General features: G+C 41.8%; 1 protein-coding gene across 3 annotated transcripts in view; it reads right to left on the minus strand.

Annotated features, from left to right (window-relative positions):
- Positions 1-9104, minus strand: part of FOXJ3 (forkhead box J3) — a 116961-nt gene extending 107857 nt beyond the window's left edge. For 2 of the 3 annotated variants that reach the window (XM_090269234.1, XM_090269232.1), the window contains exon 1: positions 8678-8838. The gene's annotated coding sequence lies outside the window, so the exon portion shown is untranslated. Of the gene's footprint in view, positions 1-8677; positions 8839-9045 lie in introns of those variants that run through there. The other variant, XM_090269233.1, reaches the window with a different exon arrangement.
- Between the last annotated feature and the right edge of the window lie 3265 nt (positions 9105-12369).

Consider the following 12369-nt stretch of genomic DNA (forward strand, 5'->3'; position numbering starts at 1 on the left):
GTAATTACTATATGTAAATCTAAGGTCTTGGTTGCTTCTGGGGGACTAAAATTAATTTCTTGAATCAGCAGAGCTAAATGACTAAATTATAATGTAAAGAAAAACCCAACGTACTTAATACACCCCAACTCAACCTATAAGATTATAATCAAATAATTTATCAAACTGATTTATTAATGGAACTGCCGAGAAAGCAAAATACTTTGATGTACCAAGTGTTAAACTGCTCTTCAAAAGTGTTATTTTTTTTCCAAATTCTCATTTGAACCATAAAAATCATGTTTATTTTTTCTGACTATAAAAATGATAAGTGCTCATTGTAGGAAATATAAACAGGTTCAAGAGAGACAATAAAAACTATCCACTCTGTTTTCCTTACCAGTCTTTTTTTCTACGTAGTTATAACTTCTTTACATACTGTCATTCTTCCAACCCACAGAGCAAAAGATAATACCCTGTGGCATTAGCATTACCATCAGCAGATTCATGTTCCAGGTACAATTTCTGAATGTCTAAATTTTATAGGTTTATACTTCCATAAAATAACACCAAATCTGCTATTGAGTCACCCTTAAAAGTTTCCCTTCTGATTCCATCGCCTCCTTACCTCTAGAATTCTACAAAGAATCAAGCTCAAGTAAAAAAAAATACTTCCAATCACTGGAAATGGAGCCAAATTTAACAAGGAAAGAAAGCTATTTACAATAGTTGTATGCCCCAAGTCTGATATTATCACAAGACAAGGGCTGTTCCAAGCAACCAGGTCCTTTGGGTCCATAACCTTTAATTTCTACCTCAAAAATCCAAAGTATGCTCTTCATAAAAACTTTGTCAGTTTTCTACTAAAGAGTACAAGAATAGAAAAAGAATGCAGGATCTGGGTTCCTATCTCTGCTCTACTACTAAATAATTGAGTGACACTAAGTCTTAGCTTGTATCTTATTTTCTCCATTTGTCAATAGGAATATTACTTGCCCTACATACATTACGAGGCTGTTGTGAGGCTCAAAAATACAAGAGATCGGAGAAAATGCTTTTCAAAAAGTATTATTCAACTGTAAGGTGAAAATCTTTCCAAAACACACATGCCCTATAATAAACAATATAAAACATGACTTCCCCTGATAGACAAAGATGCCATTTCTGATGGTGATTACTATGTATACAGATGGTGAAACAATACCATCAATACTTCCTCACACAGAGTAGACAGATAAAGCATGTCAGAGACACACAGACCCAAACACAGTAGTAAAAACTGATGTCATACACTTTTTATCTCCTGACATGACAGTCTGCTCCATCTTCATTCGGAAGAGTAAATCTGTTACTGAGTTGTGTCTGTAATAAATTCCCCAAAGTTCTATAGCTAAGCCACAGAAACTTTTTAGTTATGTGTAATAAATTAATAAGCACCCAGGTAACCACCAGCCAAAATCTAGGATCTTAACAGTAACATTTCTACCATAGTGGACTCATTTTCCAATCCCATATTTCTGTAAGCAAACAGAATTTGAAATTAATATGAAGTTCTAACAGTACTCTGTCATCCACTCCTCTCACAAATCTATGTTCAACACACAGTAAGGCCAGGTCTTAACCCTAGGAAAAAAGTTGATTTTAACTTCCAAGCTCCTTAATTCTAGCAACCAATCAGAAGATCAATCTTATTTCCTTGATAACCACTACACCACTGGGCAGGACTCTGTTTAGACAGAATTTGGTCACAGCTTTCAGTTTTGTATTCCAGATGAAATCCTAATTAAAAGTTAGTTTACTAGGTAAAAAAGTCAGTTTACACAGGGTCATATTGGAATAATTGTTCAACTAGTCAATGGAACCCAAGACTCTCCCCACACATGGTTTGAAGGCAATGAAAAAATAGCCAATATTATGAGTTTAATGTTTGTGTCCCCCACAAAATTCATGTGTTGAAATCCTAACTCCCAAAGATGATGGTGCTAGAAGGTGGTCTTTGGAAGGGGCTTAGGTAATCGGGGTAGAGCCTTCATGAACAGAATTAGTGTCTTATGAAATGAGGTTCCAGAAGGATCCTTTGTCCCTTCCACCACGTGAGGACACAAGAAGTGCCCGTTTTGAGTCAGGAAGGGGGCCCTACCCAAAAAATCATGCTAGCACCTCATTCTTTGACTTACTAACCTCCAGAACTGTAAGCAATAAATTTCTGTTGTTTATAATCTACCCAGTATGTGTTATTTTGTAGGATCAGCCCAAAGGGACTAAGACAGTCAACATGCTGAGTTTCTAAATACTCTGTCTAAAAACTCCCACCCAAGGACTTTCCCCAGCCCCAAATTGTTAGCATTCAACTTAGAAGAGAGTTCTCTAAGACTGTTCTAACGGTTCCATTTATTGAACCCCACAAGTTTGAGTCCATTATAGACTATTTCACCGACTGATTATGGGAAGTAAGTCCAACAGCGTAGTGTAACTAATTTAGGTCTGATTATGCCAAATGAAATCACTTTTGATTTCTGGTAAAATTCTTAGGAGCAATCAGAGTGATTTAGTAATTATTAGAAACTAGGCTCATTAATGGTGTCAAAAGAAGAGTTCTTATTGAATATAGTCCTATCTTACTGATACATTCATAATTATCCTATATTTTACTTTGTTACAGTACTAAAGTTTTACACTATACATGACTTTCATATGCTTTCTGTTTCAGCTGTTTTGTCACAATTCTACAGAAAATAGCCACTTTGAAAGACACCCCATTCTCAGGTTATCAACTGATATGTCAAGTAGAATAGCAACCAAAGGTACTGTACTACAAAAGGTTACTTAAAATAAGTAGAATGGTATTGTTATAAAGATAAATACAACATCTGGTTCCATATAACAGCGCTATTTCCATATCTCAACAGATGGCCCACAGTAATAATGCTCTGCTGATCTGGTTATAACAAATTCTATTAAATTCAAAATCCTGTAGAGCAGATGCCTTTTCCAATTTCGGTATAAGTCAATCTCTTTAACCAAAACATTATGTTTTGGTTCTTGTTATTTGTGCACTAAAATCCAGTCATGCTAATTAAGATGGTTAAATTTTTTGATAGTTATTATAAAATGACACTGTGGTGTTAGTTCTGAGTTTTGGGGTAGTGGAGGTAGAGTACCTCCCATCTAGGACCAAAAGCTAACTGTTCAAAATGGCAAACAAAAATTCAATTAAAGGAAGACTGAGAGGAGAGGTAAAGCAAGTTTCAGCTGTCTCAAGCCAAGGTTTCTGAATAGTAGCAATGTGAAAAGCTACGTGACTAACAAGGCAGACAGTGAAAAGCACTGAAAACACTGCAATTTGAGTTGACAGGCTATCAGCAGGGAGAAACAAAAAATGTATCTGAATGCTTTAACAACATGTACACTGTAGTGTTAGGTTCCAATTTAAAAGAAATGTGGATGCAATGTCAACTTAATTTTGCTGTTTGCTTCCCCAACTATATTCAAAATCCAATCTTCATATTCTGGTCATACTTTTATTTGAAATATCATCCTCTATTAATTCATAACATAGCAAACAGTGCAGTGTAGTGATTAATAGCCACTGAGTTCTGAAAATAGACTGTAGGGGTTCAAATTCTGGCTCTTTCCATTCCTAGCTATATACCCTTAGGCAAGTTACTTAACTACTCTGTGTAATAAATGTAAGGCACTTAGAACATTTTTGGCCCATAGTAAAGCCTCAGAAAATGTTAGCTATTTTTATTATCACTACCACTATAATTATCACATTAATCCCCACTAAATTTCTGGGGGAAAAAGAAAGGCAGAAATATTAAATCACAGAGCAAACAAGTAACAGAATTTGGTAAACAAAACAAAACAAAACCCTCTTCATTTTAGGTCCTAAAGATTAAACATTAAAAATTACTGATTCTCTAAGGGGATTTCCCAGTCCCTCTAATTCTCCAGGAATTCAAATGGGGATCCTTTAAGTTATAATAGCAGAGAGTACTGAAAATAGCGATGGACATGAACTAAGATGATCTAATTGCTCCATCAATGACTTAAGTGTGCAATCTCAGGCAAGTCAGCAAATCTAAACTTCAAATTGCTCATCTTAAGAAGTGCTTTGCCTACATCAGGGCTTGTTGTGGGATAAAATGAGACAATGTATCAATACAAAATATGTTCAAGGGCCATGTCTTACTCATCTTTATAGCCCAAATACCTAACAGAATGCATAGCAGAGGTAATGATCTAAAAGAAAAGCCATGGGTGGGGTGGAGTTGGCAGGATGAGGATTAAGATATATAGGGAAGGGCTTTTAAAAAGCGTAAAAATCCCAAATGTCCATCAAGAAATCAATGAATAAATGAAAGTTAATAAAGCCATACACTGGAATATTATTCACCAACAAAAATGAGGTACAGCAACTGATATGTTTATATTAACACACACACACACACACACACACACAATGGATAACCCCTGAAACATTATGCTATGTGAAGAAGCCAGACACAAGACTATATATTGTAAGATCCATTTATATGAAATGTCCAGAATAGGCAAAACTACAGAGATGGTTAAGTACATTAGTGCTTGGTTAGGACGCAGGGGGAAGGGAAAATAAGTGACTGCTAATGGGTACAAACATTCTTTTTTTGGATAATGAAGTACGTATCTAAAAATGATTTGGAGAAGGATGTACAACTTGGTAATTATACTAAAAAACCACTGAACTGTATACTCTAAATGGGAAAATTGTATACTATGTGAATTATATCTCAATGAAACTTTTTAAAAATAAATGTTTAAGAACTGTTCAAGTATAAAATTCAAGTTTTCTTTTTCAAAGGAAAGAAAAGTTAAGCTTTCTGATAGCTGATTAGCTCTGACATGCGTACAAGAATGAGAGACTGGAGGAAGCAGTAGGAGAAAAATTCTACAAATTAACATGCCAGACCATAATGTTTCTACAAATCCTTCTACAGAAAACAAATCTGGCATCTATTGTTATCCTTCCTTTCAAAATACTAAGGTCACAAATTACCACCTGGTCCCAGTACAGTTTTCATCATGACCATTGTGTCTTAACTTTAAGACTACATTTGATACTGTCAACCACACTATCTTTCCCATCCTTGGCTTCTGTAGCATTAATACACCTCTTGGCTATTTTCAAAATGTTTTACCTATTAGCCTATAATGTCTCCCAAAGTTCCAAACCTCAAAGCTCTTTCACCATCATACGACTGTCCTCCCAACACTCATCTACTCACGTGTTTTTTACCATTACCTATAGCCCTGATCAGTGCACGATCTCCCTCGCGCCTCTATTCATCCTACAGCAATGCAGTACTGACACTTCTACTCTAGGCAGTTCTCGAACTGCACTGAGGCTGAGAAGAGGGTTGGCTCAACCACAGTAATTTCTACGCTCTTTTCTGTGACTGTGCAATGTGGTACATTTTTTTTTCTTCTGAATAATATTTTTCTAATTGGTTTGCTTAGATTAATACTAAACTAAGTGCATTTCCAGAGCCAAACCAGCAAAGAGAGACTGATCAGGAGAGGCAGGAGACTAGCCTGCTATTGAAAAACTGACTGAACACAACTTAAGTGTTGCCCATGACCAACCTCAGCTCATTTTCCTTCATAGTGATACTTTCCTAATTTCTTCACTATTATCAGCCATCCCTCCAGGATTCTAGGCTTCAATCTTTTAATGTTTTACTTGCTCTCTTCCCTCTGCCCACATTAAATCATCACTGAGTTCAAGTTAATTTTTACTCACATACACACCCCTGTGAATATGCTCTATACACTATTTCTTAGCACAGTATAATTTATAATTAAATGCATAAGCTCAAAGACCAGATTGCGTGGGTTCAAATTCTGACTGGCTCTGCTGCTTACTCTGTTTAAGTCTGATCAAGTCACTTAACCCACAGGAATAAGAAGACCATATTATAAAGATTTAATGAATTAAATACATGTAAAGAACTCAACAATGCCTGACATACTCTAAGTACTCAGTAGATATTAGCTATTATTTTATACCCATAAGCACTAACTTATGTCAGACCCTCATCATCTCATTCCTAAAATTCTCCAACAGCATTCTAGTCAAGTCTCCCCACTCCAGGACACTCAGCTAATACAAAAACTTCCCTCAGAAACAATATGCATCATCTTACTCCCATGCTTTAGAACCCACTATGGTAACCCATCACACTAAACCCTGTATCTTTAATAGATCCTCCACCAATACTTGTTCACCAATTCTAAATCATTTATTATTCTCCACTACACATTCTCCGTGCCAAACTGCTTGATATCTTTGTATGATGCCACTTCTCTGTCTTTGCAAATACTGATTCATTCTCTTGGAATACCTCTCTCCCTCTTTGAAAATTTCTCTTTTTCAAATCTCACTTACACCTTTGACTTTGGTTGCATTGTAATCCCAAAAGTTTGCTGTTGCTTGGTAATTGTGGATAAAGGGTATACTATGTGTTGTTTCCCCTACAGAAGTTGAAGCATTTGAAGAGACCACGTATTTTATTTTATCTCTCGTGTCTCCTTCATACAGACTACTTCACACACAGCACAGTATTTTGCAGAAGTACGCAAATGCTGACTGACTGCTAAAAATATGCCTCAAAATGTATAACATTCTCCATTTTCCACTGCTCCACCCATACTTAGCATGATGAAAGCAGATAAAATCTGTATTTAAATACTTTTATTTTACATGGGAGAATATACTAACAACGTTCTCTATTTTCCACTGCCCCACCCATACTTAGCATGATGAAAGCAGATAAAATCTGTATTTAAATATTTTTATTTTACATGGGAGAATATATTAACAACTGTACCAGATAAATATACACACACATATATACATATATGTATATATACGCAAAGAGAATGCACAAAGCAAAAAACAAACCAAGAAAAAGTGAAAATGCTGGCCTTTTTGGAATCTAAAAAGTGACTCCAAAATATTAAGTTCATCCAAACTAATGAACCAAAAAGAGCCAAAATAAACATGTCCTGATCCCATCCAAAAAAATACCTAATAAAGGCATGACAAAGTACCCAGTTTCTTCAGTAGCACAAAAGCAAGAACCAAGATTCACTGACACGCACACACATGCACGTGCGCGCGCACACACACGCACACCGCCCCCCCCAGAAATCCTCAGATTTTTCTAAAGAAAAATAAAAATGCAATCTATATATGCCACCCAAACAGAAAAATGGAAAGGAGTTACAACTTTTCTATAAATATCTGCTAAGGCCGGGGTGGAATAAAAGGCTCCTCTCACTGCTGTTGTGGCCTGTTCCCTGTTAAGGGAACAAACACAAGAAAATTGAAACCTTAATCGGGAAGAGACATGAAGGAAAGAAACTACTCAAAGCACGTCTTAAAACCAGTTTCCAAAAACAGTGCGAGATGATACTCAATAGACAGAGGAAAAGTTAACTAAAAGAGTTCCTAAAAACTAAGTGACTCAATGAAACTAGTACTGCCTTGCAAGTCAAGGGCTATGCATGTAACACTTCCACGACTGACATGCTCTCTTGTCTCACTGGAAAACAAAGTGAAAGGAAAAACTGAGTAAATATAAGGAAAAGAAAAAAAGATGCCCACTGACTCCCTGGCCAGCCCAACTCAGCTCCTTCAGGAATCCAACTAGGATACAACAGAGACGTAGATTGCACAACACAGAAATGAAATCCTTCGCCAACCTCACACTCAAGTATAGTGAGAACTATACACTTCAAGGCATCCGCAGCTACAGCTATTCCCTCTTTAGGATTAAGCAGTAGATAAAAGAACAAGAGCAACCAAAGGGAGAGGAGGAAAGAAGTCAATGAAACTAAGCCCTGTTGTCCCCTAGTGGTCTCAATTTCAGAGTACAACTCCTACTTCCAGCTAACCAACAGTAGGCCTCAGCAAAGAAGACTGACCCTAACACCTTCCACGGCACCAGGAGGAAATCGCAGAGGAAAAACCACCCCGTTAATCTCACTCCTCACCAGCTGCAAAAATGGAGGGGGGGAGGGAACACCCTACCACGTGGGCAGGATGCAACACACACAGGACAGCAACACGTCCGTATGGAACGACTGCCTCTGTCCTAATGCCGGCAAAGGACACGGCGACAGGATGGGTGGGAACACAGGCCCCTCACAGGGGCCTCCTCACCCCAAAGAGCACCCCCGAGGCAGGGGGTACTGCCCGCCTCGCCCGCCGAGAAGCACCCCCAAGCTTGAAGGGAAGAGGCTGCATCGTGCCAGAGTAGGGGTCTAGCCCAGGCCAAGGGCAGGTCCCACAGGGACGGAGACGGCCGCTGCCCTCGGACTCCGCGCCCCTAGGAGTCTAGATCCCCCGAGTCGCGCCTGGGGGAGGGGCGGGAGTCGCGGAGGTTCTGAGCCGCCGCTTCCCGGCTGAGGGGCAGCAGCAGCTGAGAAGCGTGGCGGGGGAGGGAGGGACCCAGCCGTCGCAGACCTCCAAGGCCCCAGCTCCCGCCGGGCTCCCTGCTCCGCCCGCCGCCCACCCCGCAGCGCGGCCGCCGCTGAGAGAAGGAAGAGGGCGTCTCACGGAGGGCTGCCCCTGCCTTCGTCCCGAGAGATGCCCCAGCCCCGCCTCCTCGCCCGTCGCCCGGGGCCGGCTGCCTCGGCGGCGGGCGCTCACCTCAGGCTGCGCAGGCCGGGACGGCCCGGCCGAGCCCCCGGCCGCTGCGTGCGTCTCCGTCCCCCGGGAAAGGTCCCAACTGCGCCCGGTGCTAGCGGCCGAGGCCCCAAGCAGCGCCCAGAGCGGTGGCGGCGGCAGCAGCGGGAGCAGCCAACATCCGGGGCCGCACACCCGGAACTACTTCCCGACCCGCTCTCCCCTCCCGCCCCCGCCCCCGCCGCCACCCCCCGCCTCCGCCTCCCGCGACGTCGCTGCGCCACCGGCCCGGCGTCGGCGGCATCACGGCTCCTCCGCGGCTGTAACTCTATAGACGCGCGCGCGATCCCTCCGCTGGGACAAGTAGTGCCCTGGAATTTCGGGTGCTCTACCTCCACACTGCTGGTGTCCTGGGACGGCCAGCAGCTCCGGGCGACTTGGAGTTTGGCGCCTCAGAGCGGCGACTGGGGCGTGGGGGCGGCCGCGGAGGCTCTGTAGTTCAGGACAGCAAGCCCCTGTGGCCCCGGACCTTGCCCATGAATTCCAAGGGTCCCATGATCCCAGGACACGGCGCCTCGTGACCTTCCCACACCCCCAGTTCCGCCACCTCACCGTAACAGCAGGCAACTTAGCTTCTCTGGGAAACCGGAGCCCTTTCCCAACTTGGCACACCGGATTCCAAAGGCACCTTGGAGCTTCAGGACATCCTTCTTTTCAGAACTTAACCAGTACGGGGTTCCAGACCGGTCTCCGCCGAGGCCTTTTCCGTGCCTAGCCTCAGCTTCAACACCAAAGGAGGTGGAACCTGGGATTCAGAAGTAGCTGCCAGGTTATGGTCCTTGCTATCAACAGGCGGAGTGTTTAGAAGGGTACTGCGAGCAACTTGTGAACCTTGGAATTTACTTCTACGTCAGTCTTCCCTGATTCTTTCTCTCAACTATTAGCCTTGGTAATCTGTCCTATAATTTCACACTTAATTACGTTCAGACGTATTTGCCGTTGCTTTCTTGGCATTAGTCACGTTTGTAGCACCAAGCATACTTTTGAATTCACATTTGGAAACTCAGATATTTGTTAGATGAATATTACGTTGATTGGATCATAGGAAAAGGAGACGCCTGAGTGAATTAGCCCTGGGAACCTTTCTGACGTAGTTTCTGGTAGTTAAAGAGCTGATTTACCCAACTGCTTCAGCAAACGTTGAACACCTGCTATTCACCAAGGATTTCTAGGCCCTGAGCATTCGAAGTATGGCTATATTCCTTTCTGTGTTAAGACTACCACCATCCTGAAGATAAAAATATCCCCTCATTTATCCGACAAACATTTGCCAATCGCTGCTAAGATTGTCAGACACTATAGTGCCCTACCAAGTCCCGGAGATAAGGACTCCTATGCTCATCTTTACAGCTGATGAAACTGAGACTCAGAAGAGTTAAAAATTTGAGCCAGGATTCAAACCCAATGTCTTCCAAGTCCAACTCGCTTTCCAACTTCACCTCAGCTGAGATCTCATATTTTTGTTTTGTCATGCCTCACCTTTTTCAAGTAAACTCATGCGTTAATCTAGGTGAATGGCCTTAGGCCTGCACTGGGGCAAAAGGAAGGGAGAAAGGGAAATATTTAGTGGAGAGGGGAGTGTGTGGTGCAAAATAATAGGGGTAGCAGAAAAAACAGTGGAGGAGAAATGAAGGTAGATTCATAACATCTTATTCCAATTCCAGTTTTACACAAAGGGATTTAAACAGAGCCATCAGGGAGAGCCCAATTCATAAGGTGGCTTCAATGAAAAATTTGACAAGAGGTGAGGCAGAGAGCCATGCCACTGTCGGAAAGAGAGTCCCAGGCAGAAGGAACAGCTAGTGGAAAGACCCCGAGGCAAATGCATTCCTGGGAGTGCTCGAAATAGCAAGAAGGCCCTGACACCTAGAGCAGGGTGAGTAAATGAGAGAGGAATGTGGAGAGGTGGTTAGAGAATGCGGCAGTTTTAAGGATCTTGGCTAAAATGGAGCCACTACAGGGCTTTTAACAGGGGAGGAATATGATCTGTTTCATGCTTTCAAAAAAGTCATCTGGTTACTGTGCCAAGCATAGACCATAAGCAGACAATGGTGGAAGCCAAAGACTCCAGTATCCAGGTGCAGGATGATGGCTTGAATCAGGCTGGTAGCAGTGAGTTGGATAAATGAGATAAAGTCTCTATATTTTAAGAACTCACAGTCTAATGGGAAGCAAATAGGTTAGATAATTACAGTACAGTGTGAAAAGGGAAATAGGGTCCCAAAGAAGAGGCCATCCTTGCCAGCTTTCCTGAGAGAGCATAGAAGCTATCTCTTCTACCAAGTTTCCAGGGGAGTTGGAAGTTGTTGATTCTTTTAGGGGGCCATTAGGTGGATATTTGATAACAGTTAATACTCGTTTTCTTCCCAGCCCTTCACACCTCAAAGCCCACCGTCATCTGGGTGGGGCTATAGACAGAAGAGTACTTAAAAAAAAAAAAGTCTGCATCATGTATCTAAGGAGATGGGCAAAGCTAAGATTATCCATATTTGTCAGAGGGAAAAAATGAGACCAATAGTCACCAGGTTTTAACTTGAGACTGGGATCAAGGTCATCAAAGTCCTAAACCAGGAATCTCTCTGAGTCACTTGAGTGGAGTCAGCCAGATGATGGAGTAAAAGAGTAGAAAGACTCGTGTTTGGACCTTGTTCCAAGTCTGGAGATTTTTGGTTCCAATTCATCATCCCCTCTTACAAATCTTGGGCAGCTCCTCACCTCTCACCTGTTTGGGATTCCAAGGTGCTTTTCTAAAGTGCTTGTTCCTATATGGACGATAGGATTGGCGAGAGAACGGAGATGGATAGGTGCCAGAATGGGTTTGGGGATCAGAAGCCTTGAGAAAGAAAGAAGCACAAGCCCCAGAGTATCAAAGAATGGAGGAGCACCCTTCCCATTACCCCCAAAATAGTTGTAATGGCAATAACAGCAGATTGGGAAGGCAGACTTGAGTTCAATCTGATGTTCCATAGTTTGCTTCTTGTGTGCCTACATCAAGTGATGTAGTTTCCCTTAGTCTTTGTCTCCTTGCCTATTAAATTGGAACAATAACCATAGCTACCTGGCAAAAGAGGTCATATACAAGCTGTCATAAAATAAAGGCCCTCAAAGACAGTTATTATTTTGTACAAGGTCAAGTGTAGAAAAGAGTAGTTCAGAAAAGAGTAGTTCACAGTCTTGAGAGATGAGGGCAGGAGGGAGGGTATCAGGCAGGAGAGCCACACATAGATCATTATGAGAGATAGATTTGCTCAAAGCAATGAGATAGTTTTATTTTTGTGTGTGTGTTGTTTGCAATCTTTTACCAGCCTCACCTGGATTATAAATTCCCTGAAAGAAACACTGCCCCGAGCTGGGCCACAACAGCCCTACAAAAATCTTGATTCGGCACTGGCAGTGCATCAGTAGCGGGGTGTTCAGTGCTTCACATGACCTACAGCCACTTAGACAAATGAGGCCTTACCTGACCCTTTATTGTAAGAGGAAAGCAGAAAATGAGAAATGAATTTTAAATGAACCAAGACCCACAAGAGGGAGAGAAAAAAACCTGAGAAGGCATCTCCTATTATTCCCAGTCCTGAAAGAACCTTCCAGATTCCCCAGATATTTTTATATAATACTTTATATTTCATGTATTAAATGGGGGAAGAGCTATACAG

The sequence above is a fragment of the Furipterus horrens genome, unplaced genomic scaffold (genome assembly GCF_987537825.1).
Source record: "Furipterus horrens unplaced genomic scaffold, mFurHor1.1.pri manual_scaffold_3, whole genome shotgun sequence".
Classification (NCBI taxonomy): domain Eukaryota; kingdom Metazoa; phylum Chordata; class Mammalia; order Chiroptera; family Furipteridae; genus Furipterus; species Furipterus horrens.